At 41.8% G+C, this 10896-nt stretch overlaps 1 pseudogene; it reads left to right on the forward strand.

Annotated features, from left to right (window-relative positions):
* Positions 1-226: 226 nt before the first annotated feature.
* Positions 227-10603, forward strand: LOC105511632 (annotated as a pseudogene).
* Positions 10604-10896: the final 293 nt, after the last annotated feature.

Here is a 10896-nt window from a genome sequence, read left to right on the forward strand (position 1 = left end):
CCCGTCTCGGCCTCCCAAAGTGCTGGGATTACAGGCTTGAGCCACCGCGCCCGGCCAGAGGACTTGTTGAAACACAGAATGCTGAGCTTCGCCCCGAATTTCTGATTCAGTAGTTCAGGGGTGAGGGCCAAGAATCTGCATTTCTACCAGGTGCTCATGTAATGCTGATGCTACTTTTCCAGGAACTGCTCTTTGAGAACCTTCTAATAGGATACAAAACTGCATTCTTTAATGAAGAATCAGAAAAACTGACAGGCAAACAAAGGGACTCACTCAAAATGAGACAAGGTAAGACAATATTAGATCCTATATGAACCTATTAAACAAAGGCTCATCCTAAAGTGTCCAGCGGTGAGATACTATTCTCACTGTTATTTCAAACCCAACTTCTTACATGGATATCTAAACTCCCTTGGAACCCATTTTTCTAAGCATGTAGAGCCTTCCTAAAATCAGAAATTCACTCATGACTTTGTAATGCATTGGCATGAGCATCCAACTCAATCTGAGTTGTGGTATCAACTTGTAAGTATATATACCTTTCTCTATGAACAAGCTGATAAGCTATGACTTCCTTAAAAAACTGTTTGTGGGATTGTTTTCACTGTTTTTGTTTGTTGTTTGTTTTTCTGGCTGTACTTAGTTTAGTACATCGAACCACATTTAAAATGTACAAAGGGACTTCTATTTAAAGGAAACATACAGAAAATCTTTCTAATGTGAATGACTATTGCACACAAATTTATCTCTCTGATAAGCTGTATTTTTATGTACCAGTTTTGGTAAAAAGCAAACTTGTCAACACATTGCTCTAACAATTTTAGATTCGGAAAATTGCTTTTACCTTTTTGTTTCTCTCTTGAGGTAATTCTCCTACTTCAAGTTAGCCTCATAAGTAAAATTTTCACATGTGTTACTTTTAATTTCTTTTCATCCTTGAGAAAATGAAAGTATCAAGAGATTCTTGCTTTAGAGTGAAGGGCTTGTTTGAAACTCCAATGCTCCAAGCAATGCCCTAAGTAGGTCAAATTTCCAAGCTGTAATTTCAGCAGACAAATTTGCCTGATTCCCCAAGACAATAAAAGAAGGTACTTAATTCAAAAGCATTCAGCTGTCCAATCTTGACCTTCAGGGTCTTTGTGGTCTGGCTCAACCTAATCCGATAGCCTATGACAAGTAAACATTAGCTTCAGCAGGGATACTCATTCCAAAATTCCAAACTGTACTTACATATTTCTCTATTCTGAATATCCTCTGTCTTCCTATGTAGATTCTATCCATTCATCTTCAAGTCCTACTCTACAAGGCTTTCTTCAAACACTCTGCCTCCCAACACTCTCCATTTTCTACATTCCTCAAAAATTTATTTTCTATAAGGCTCTTTATGGAAATTTAAGATCAAATTTAAGAACACATATTGTCTTGTGAAGGAATTTATTTCACATGTCTGCTTTTATCCTTAACTATAGAATCAGTTCTTAGATATTATGAAATAGTTTATCCAGCACTGGTTTCAACAGCAATTACTTAACATATGTCTTGAATATTATATGAACAAGTATTCATTTAGTGCCTATTATTACGTATCTAGACACATATATTATAGTCCTCATACTCCGGTCCAGTTAACCCCCGAATGAGCTCCCTGAAATGGTTCCCTTCAGAAACTTCCATATTTCTGGAGATTACTTCACCTCAACAAGAAAGATACATATGGGTTATTTCTTTGCCACAACAGAAGGTAAACTAAGTACTAACACCTTGTAGCTCTGCTCTTATTATTCATTGGCCTTTTCTTGGAGATCAATTTCCATCCATATTTCCATTGAAAATATTTTGTGCACCAAATAATTGAAAGTGTCTATGGTGATATGATAATGGGTTCCAATATTATAAAGTGAGCACTATATCTCTTCATAAACAGTGTTAAGTATAATGTTTACTTTGATAACATATCCACAATGAACATTACCAAGCATTTTGGTTAAGAGTCTGGGCTGTGGAATCAGAGATCCAGATTTGAAGAGCTACTGCCCTTTACTGATGGTTTGATTTAGGACTAGTTACAAATCTATCCTTGGATGCCAACTAAACATGGGATCAGAATGACCAGAATATAAGGCAGCTTTAAAGAATCAGTGTATCGCTACCACATAGCTACCATCAATCAATCAATCCCTGCAAAGCAATTAGCAATATGTGGTACAAAATAATCAATTAATAAGTGGTGGTTATAATTCTTATTAAAGAAATTTTAACCCAACAAAGTATAGCTCACACATATGGACTGCTGAAGCACACATACACACACACACACACACACACACACACACAAAAGTAAGAAAAGTAGCTAAATCCAGAGAGCTGCCTGGAAACATTGGGCTCTTAATCATAAGCTGCTGAGTTGCCCAGTCTTAGGGACAACCAGAAATCCTTTTGTTGGTTTTTAAAAGACAAAATAGCCCTGTGAGAGATATGGAGAGGGTGCATTCTCCTGCCAAATGGGCTGCTGAGTAAATATACTTTAAGCCAATCATGGATGCCATATCTCCTATAGGACTCATAGCGACAGCTTTCATTTTCTTCTGTTTTTCCTTTTCATTCTTTTCCTCGCCTGATTTGCTCTTTCCCCCTCTATCACTAGCCCTAATCAATGCAGCAGGTCAGGTTGAAAGAATGGACAGCCTCTGCGCCACATACATTTAAACCATTTTAATGCAAATATTGATCGTAGGAGCATAGACACAGGCCGGGCTGCATTTTTTTAATGGACATGGTTTTTTTCTGGGGCTGTGCTACCCATGATAAAATACATCACCATAGATCAGTATTCTACCATCTTTCTATGCATAGGAATGCATAAGCAAATCCAAAACGTGGGCCAGATTCAATGCCAAGCTTATGAGCCTCCTAAGCAGGTACTTCAGTAGTCTACTGGACCACATTTGTTTAACCACTTACACTTCCCTCCTCATGCTTTCTAGATGAGTTATTTTAGTGCACATAGAGACAGACTATCAGAATGGATGTGGTACCTTAGGTCACAAGAATAGTTGTACCACAACAATGTCTACTATGCTAAGACACTTAATCACTTAATTCCTGTGTACACAAGATTATCAAAGCATTGTATCAGAGAACCACTGTCCGAAACATATTAAGCAACAGAATCTAAGTCTGACTTGAAATTCAAAAGGAGAGATCAAGGACAGGAAGAAATTCTAAGGGCCACTTTGAAATGTGATACTAAAAAGATTTGATATCCCATCTGTAGGCATTTTTAAGCTGGACTGGAGAGGGGGAAAAAAAAGAAAGAAAAAGAAAACCTGTTTGTACTAAGAAAATTTTCTTGGCCTATTGCCAAGAAAGGAAGTATCACAAACTGGGTACAAATTAACCTAAAACCAAAGAAAGGAGCAAGAAAGTAAGTGGATTCAACAGCCTCAAACCACACCAGTTGCTTCAAAGCAATATCGTTGCTTTCAGATGTTTCTCCTTCGATTCTTTTCATAGGTCTGTGGTTGTTGTTGCTTATTATAACTCTAAAGCAAAATGTACTATTACATTTAGTGAGATGTCTGTGGAGATGGAAATGAGACCATCACAATTCTCACCATCATATGAAGTCCCTTTTTTCTTCTTTTCCAGAGATCAGCTGGCTCCCACATCTTTATGCAAAGGGGTAAATGTCATCATAAAGAGGGACAAGCAAGATGTGTACACCAGGTGCACAGAATGTTCTCTGTGGGCGGATCAGCCTAAAAGGTGGAGATAACTGGAGGTGAAGGGGAAGCTGAGTGGTATGTAAAGTGGGAGGGAGGCTAGACAGAATGAAGCCTTTGACCTTGGAAGAGCTGAGTACTAGAGAAGTAGAGGGAGGGGGAGGGAGAACGGAATGCGGAATTCCTTGCTGTAATATATTTGGGCAAAAATGGGGCTGTCATCTTGAGCTACAAGTTAGAAAGTTATTACTTTTAATATGCCACTACCTTAGGCCTATACTGTTATGTAAAAGAAAAATAACCTTGTGTGACAGTTTAACATTGATCGATGTGCCTGCCAAATGCAAAGAGATAAATAAGCAGGTGATGAATAAACAGCACTTCAAGTAAAGACATTACGCTGCATGCATAAAACGGCGCCAGGCACCTAGGAGCTGTGGGTGGCCGAAGGTTGGCCATTTCATGCCCACTCAGTAAAGCAGACTTAATCGCTTCCAATATTTTCTGTTAAAAAGCACGCTTAATGAGCCAATTTCACAAGCCCAGAGAAACTGATTATTATCTCTGAGTTCCAACAGAGTTGGTTGTTTTCCAAGAGCCAGGTTTTTTTCTTTCCTTTTTTTTTCCTTGACGGGATAAAAAAAACCTTTTTTAGAAAGAGAGAGAGGGGCGTAGGAGAGAGAGCAAGAGAGGAAGGGACAGAGGGGGAAGAGAGGGAAAGACCGAGCCAGCAAGAGGGCACTGAGTGCCGGCTGGCAGGGGAGAGATGGCCACTAGATGGCAGTGTTACCCCGCCGTCAGCACCCGGCCCGGGCTGGGAACTGGACAGGCGCCTTTGGTGGAAACGTGGCACGGTGAATAAGGCTGAGAGCTGCGCCTCGAGAGTTCAGACCCGACCCTCCGCCCTCCTCGGGCCTTTTGTCCACAATTTTTCCATCCTCCAGCCCATACAAGGCGAGGAGACAAAAGGGGCAGTCCCCGAATGGCCTCCCTCTGATAGCCCAGGGCTCTGATTCTTCCATGCAACCTTCTTTCACAAAGTACAGGGGTCCCTTCGTCTGGTTAGGCTGAGTTCTTCCTGATTTTTTTTTCTTTTTCTTCTTTTTCTTTCTCTATTTTTTTTTTTTTTTTTTACCCTGGGAGGCTTGCAATCTCTGCATCCGTCACAGGACTAAGCATGTGCTTCTCAAGGCATGTAAAATTCTAAGAGGATGAACCTATCTATTTTTTCACCATGTATTTACTTTAGGGCAGGTTTTTTTCGTGCCTCATATTTTGCACACTTTTTTTTTTTTCACTTTCAGTAAAAAGTGTGAACAAAAGGAATTTATCCCCGAAGGAAAAGATTGGGAGTAGGGAAAGGGACAGAGCACCCCTTAGGAAGCCAGCTGTCCTTCAAAGAGTGTCATTATGTATCTTCCTCCAGCTACCCAGCAATGTGGTCAACGCCACAGAAACACAGGGTTATTGTCACCAACTGAAGGTATTCAGTTGCCACTAGGAGAGAGGACCCAGCAAGGAGACCTCAGCATATAATTAATTCGGATATTTTTTAAAAATTGAAATGAACTGTTGTTAGGTTCTAAATTGAGATGCAAGTTAATTATTTAGGAATATTCATAGAAAACTTGAACAATTTCCAAACTTGGCCGTTAGTTTCTCATCAGCTCACCAAACAGTTGATGTGTATTTTTTTCTGTAAGATAATTTTCTCTTAATGTTCACTGGAACTACCAACTTCATTAAGATTTTTGAGATTCATTTTGTCTTGTGATGAATCAAAAGGGAATGGACTTAGTAACAGAAAATAAAATGTTCATCTCTTATCTTTTACTTCTAGTCATACATAAGAGAAGAATGAAATGACACTCAGCAAAGATTGGTCAGTTATGGTAAAAAAAAAATTAGCATATTTGAGGAACATTCAGAAGAAGCAGGTCAATGTTCTATATGTGTATGGGGGGAAAAGGAGGAGGGGAAGGGAGTGTTTGGGGAGTGGAAGGCGGCCATAGACATGAAACCACTGAGAGAAGGAAGGTATCCAACCCCCAGGAACTTATCACAGGTAATAATGTACCTGTGATGGGTTCAGGATATGCTTCTCCCAAATATGGCACCTTGGCATTTCAGAAGCAGGACAATCGCCCTTACTTTCCTCTCACCTTTCTCCCTTAGAGCAGGTCATAAAACCTAGGAAGCTCACTCTCTAAGCTTCTCCCACACTTCTCGTCTGAAACAGAATTTAAGACCCTAATTCCAAAAGTATCCTCCCTTAACCTGGAGGAAAGGAACATTCTTATTCCTGGAGACAGAGGGACACAGAGAAGGACCAGAACAAACAGGCCTTGCTAAGTTCCCCCCAGTTTATTACCATTAGATCATATTTCCTTTGTCTATGCATACACTTCCTCACAACTGTTCACTCTTCGTCAAACCTAAGCACACAAATTTACAAGTTTACCTGTTTCTCTGGGGATTTTCCTTGTGAAGGATCCCATGTCACACAAAACTTATATTAAGCAAATTTGTATGCTTGTATCTCATTAATCAATCTTTTGGTGTAGGAGTCTCAGCCATGAAAAGAAATTTCTTTTGCGCTAAAGTGGCCACTATTCTCACTCACTCACTCAGAACAGAAAGCTCCTATATGTCCACAAGTTCTAGCTCCCACTACGCCTTCCTCACCAAAGGGCCCAGTCCACTCTCCACATTTACACCTTTTCCATGCGCCTGCCACAAAGCCAGCTATCGAACCGGACAAACGCATCTCTGCTGAAATAGTAACCAACTGCCACTCTGGATTTTCAATTGACTGAAGCACTTCATCCCTAAAGAACAGCCAGCTATTCATTAGGGCCTCTCAAAAGGAAAGTTAAAATTAAGGACACACTGGATACCTTAGTTACGTCTGCCATTAAAGACAAAACGCAGCAAAACAAATACTAGGATTTAAAAGACATTTCACAGATACAATTAACTGACAAAAAACTGTTCCATTGCATGCCAGGGACTGCACTGGACACTGCAGGCAGAGCGCTAAGGGTCATGTGTTGCCCTCAAGTAGCTCACTGGCTGGTGGCTTTCACATGGCAATAGAACAGAGAAGCACATGGTGGGTGCCCAGAAGTTGATCCCCACCCTGACCTGTGGGAGGTCGGTCCTGAAGGCTTTTTTTTTTTTTTTTTTTTTGAGATGGAGTCTCACTCTGTCCCTCAGGCTGGAGTGCAATGGCATGATCGCATGATCTCGGATCACTGCAACCTCCACCTCCCAGGTTCAAGAAACTCTCCTGCCACAGCCTCCCGAGTAGCTGGGACTACAGGCACGTGCCACCATGCCCGGCTAATTTTTTGTGTTTTAGTAGAAACAGGGTTTCACCATGTTGTCCAGGTTGGTCGCGAACTCCTGAGCTCAGGCAGTCCGCCCGCCTTGGCCTCCCAAAGCGCTGGGATTGCAGGCGTGAGCCACCGCGCCCGGCCCCTGAAGGCTCTTTCAATTGGGAGAAAATTGGGAGAAGGTAACTTAGTGTCCTAGGGCTGCCTTTAAAAATCACCATGTACTGGTTGGCTTTAAACAAAAACAATTTATTATTTCACAGTTCTGGAGGTTATACATCTGGAATCAAAGCATTGGCAGAGTTGGCTCTTTCTCCAGACTCTTCTCCGAGAGAATCCACTGCATGTGTCTCTCCCAGCTTCTGGTGGTTGCTGGTGATCCTTGGCACTCCTCGGCTTGTGCATACCTCACTCCAGTCTCTGCATCTGCCTTCACTTGGCCTTCTCCCTGACACACAGGGTCTCTGTGTCTCTTTTCCTTTCCTTATAAGGCACCAGTGATATTGCATTTAGGGCCCACCCTAATCCAGCATGATTTCCTCTTAACTGATTACATCTGCAAAGTGTCCATCAATGAATGAATGGATAAACTGTGATACCTATATATGTATGGATGTAAACACACACGCATATACCCAGTGGAATATTATTTAGCCTTTAAAAAGAAAAGGATGCCATTTGCAATAACATCAGTGAACCTGGAGGACATTATGCTAAGTGAAATAATTCAAACACAGAAAGACAAATACTACATGATCTCACATGTGGAATTTTTTTTTTTTTTTTGAGTACATAGAAACAGAGAGAAAAACAGAATGGGTGGTTATCAGAAGCAAAGAGAGAGAGGAAATTGGAAGAAGTAGCTCAAAGGGTACAATGTTGCAATGATGTAGGGTAAGTCTAGAGATCTAATGGATAGGATGAGGACTAGAGTTAATAATGTTGTATTGTGTGCTGTAAACTTGCTAAGAGAGATTTTAGGTACTTTGCCTTACACACACAAAAAAGGAATTATTTGAGGTGATGGATGTGTTCATTTGCTTGACTGTGATAATCATTTCACTATGTGTATCAAAATATCCTGTCACATACCTTAAACATATGCAATTTAAACAAGACCTATTTCCTAATGAAGTAACATTCGGAGGTGCCTAATATACATGAATTCTTGAAAGACACTTATTAACCCAGTTTAGGGACATTTCAAGCAAGGATACCAGATGACAGAATATTGTAAGAACTTCTGGTGGTTCTTTGCAGTTATAGGGTAATACGCAAGAGAAATGAGAAAGATAGCATTGGAAAGAGGCTAAAACAAATCAAGAAGTAGCTCTTGTTAGGTATTAAAGACTATGGATTTTCCACTGAAAGGTGGTAAGAAAAAAATAGTGGGTTTTAAGCAGGTAAGTGTTAGAAACATCACTACCACTCTGGCAGGAGTATAGATATTTGGAAAGAAGTGAAATTAGAAGCAAAGATACCAGTTAGAACATTGTTGCGGTAATGCAAGCAAGGTACGACTTTATAATAACATAGTGACTGTGAGGATGAAACGAAGAAATACATTTGAATTTTTTAAAAAATTGTAATTGACAGAATTTGAATGGATAAGATTAACAAAACACGTGTTGTTGAAAAATGAACATGGTGAAAGCTGATGAGATTCCCAGACTTGACCCAGAAATCTGGCCTGAGCAACAAGCTTGATCATCATGTCATTAAGGAAAGTTGGTAATCCATTTTTACAAGGAAGCTAACTTGAATATATTAGAAATTGGTGTGTGTGTATGTGTGTGTAAGTTCTGTATGATTTTGTATAAGAGAGGCTGGGACAGAAATACAATTTTGGAGGAAGAACCCTCAAATTAGATTGAGCAGGAGCTCCCTGAAAAGGTGAGAGTAGCTGCCCAAGATGGAAGAGAGAGCTGGAAGAAGCAAGAGATGGATCTCAGTGCCAGCGCTGAAGAGAATTCACAACGGGACTGAGAAATTCAAGGAGGGAATGCAAGGGAGATCTTCACACAGTGACTGAGGCCCCCTCTCCTGACACTTCGCTGTAAAGGGCAATGGAGGCACAGGGCTGGTTGTATTGGGAATATTGGGGGAAAAAAGAAGAATGCTCCTGAAGAATAGGATGATGTTTTTGTTCCCTTGTTTAAAACAAGAGTGAGTTAAGCCTTTTTATGTTACAGATATGAAAAGCCTTCATAGAGGAAGAGGATGAAGGGACAGGACAAAGAAGGAATAGTCAAGAATGTAAGAGAAGGAAATCAAGAACAAGAGTTGAGCCTTTCTCTATGCCTCTAAAACAAGTCCAGCAGTGGGGCCCTGGTAATCTATCTAAAAGTTGTTGGAAGGAAAGCATAAGATAATGATGTGGCTCACTCACTGCAAATGGTCTACCTTCCACCTCCCTGCTCCTCCACCAATCTCAATGAAAGAAAAGATTGCTGGCTCATCATTGACAGTGGCTCCAGCATTTGGAAAGCTGCCTTTGCTGGGGAGGATGTCCCCTGAGCCATGTTTCTCTCCATCATCAGGTGCCCCTGGCACCACGGTGTGAAAATGGGCATGAGCCAGAAGGACTCATACATGGGTGACGAGATCCAGAGCAAGCCAGATGCTGACCCTGAAGTACGCCATCCAGCGCTGCATGGACACCAACTGGGGCAACATGGAGAAGATCTAGTACCATACCTTCTACAACAAGCTGCACATGGCCCTGGAGGAGCACCCAGTGCTGCTGAGGCCTCCCTGAACCCCAAGGCCAATAGAAAGAAGATGACTCAGATCGTGTTTGAGACCTTCAATACCCTGGCCAGGCCTGTGGGCTTCCAAGCAGTAATGTCCCTCTATGCCTCTGGGTGCACCACTGGTATTGTCATGGATTCTAGAGATGGGGTCACAGTGCCCATCTACGAGGGCTACACCCTCCCCCAGCCATCCTGTGTCTGGACCTGGCTGGCCGGGACCTGTCCAACAACTTCATGAAGATCCTCACGGAGCACAGCTACAACTTCACCAGCATAGTTGAGAGGGAGATTGTGCGTGACATCAAGAGAAGCTGTGGTATGTTACCCTGGACTTTGAGCAGGAGATGGCCACCACTGCATCCTCCTTCTCCCGAAGAAGAGCTACCAGCTGTCCAACGGCCAGATGATCACCATCAGCAGTGAGTGGTTCTGATGTCTGGAGGCGCTGTTCCAGCCCTCTTTCCTGGACGTGAAATCTTGCGGCATCCATGAGACCACCTTCAACTCCACCATGAAGTATGATGTGGACATCCACAAGGACGTGTATGCCAACGTGGTGCTGTCCAATGGCACCACCATGTACCCAGGCATCATGGGCAGGTTGCGTAAGGAGATCACCACCCTGATACCCAACACCAAGAAGATCAAAATCACCTCCCCGCTGAGTGCAAATACTCGATGTGCATCTGTGGCTCCATCCTGACCTCATTGTCCACTTTCCAGTAGATGTGGATTAAGGAAGCAGGAGTACCATGGGTCAGGCCCCTCCATCATCCACCACAAATGCTTCTAAATGGACTTCAGGCAGTTACTTGTAGCATTTGCTGCATGGGTTAATTCTGAAGTATAAATTTGCCCCTGGCACATGTATACACCTCATGAAATGGTAATAAGCCTTTGAAAAGAAATTTGTCCTTGAAGCTTGTATCTGATAGCAAGACTGGATTGTAGAACTTGTTGATTTTAACCTTGTATTCAAGTTAACTCTTCCCTAGTCATTTGTTTAAGACCCTGTACACACCTTTGATTTCAACCTTTAGTACATGTGGCTGGGTCACTTCGCGGCTGAGGAAAGAACATGCTTGT

This window comes from Colobus angolensis, unplaced genomic scaffold, assembly GCF_000951035.1.
Source record: "Colobus angolensis palliatus isolate OR3802 unplaced genomic scaffold, Cang.pa_1.0 Scaffold201, whole genome shotgun sequence".
Taxonomy (NCBI): Eukaryota; Metazoa; Chordata; class Mammalia; order Primates; family Cercopithecidae; genus Colobus; species Colobus angolensis.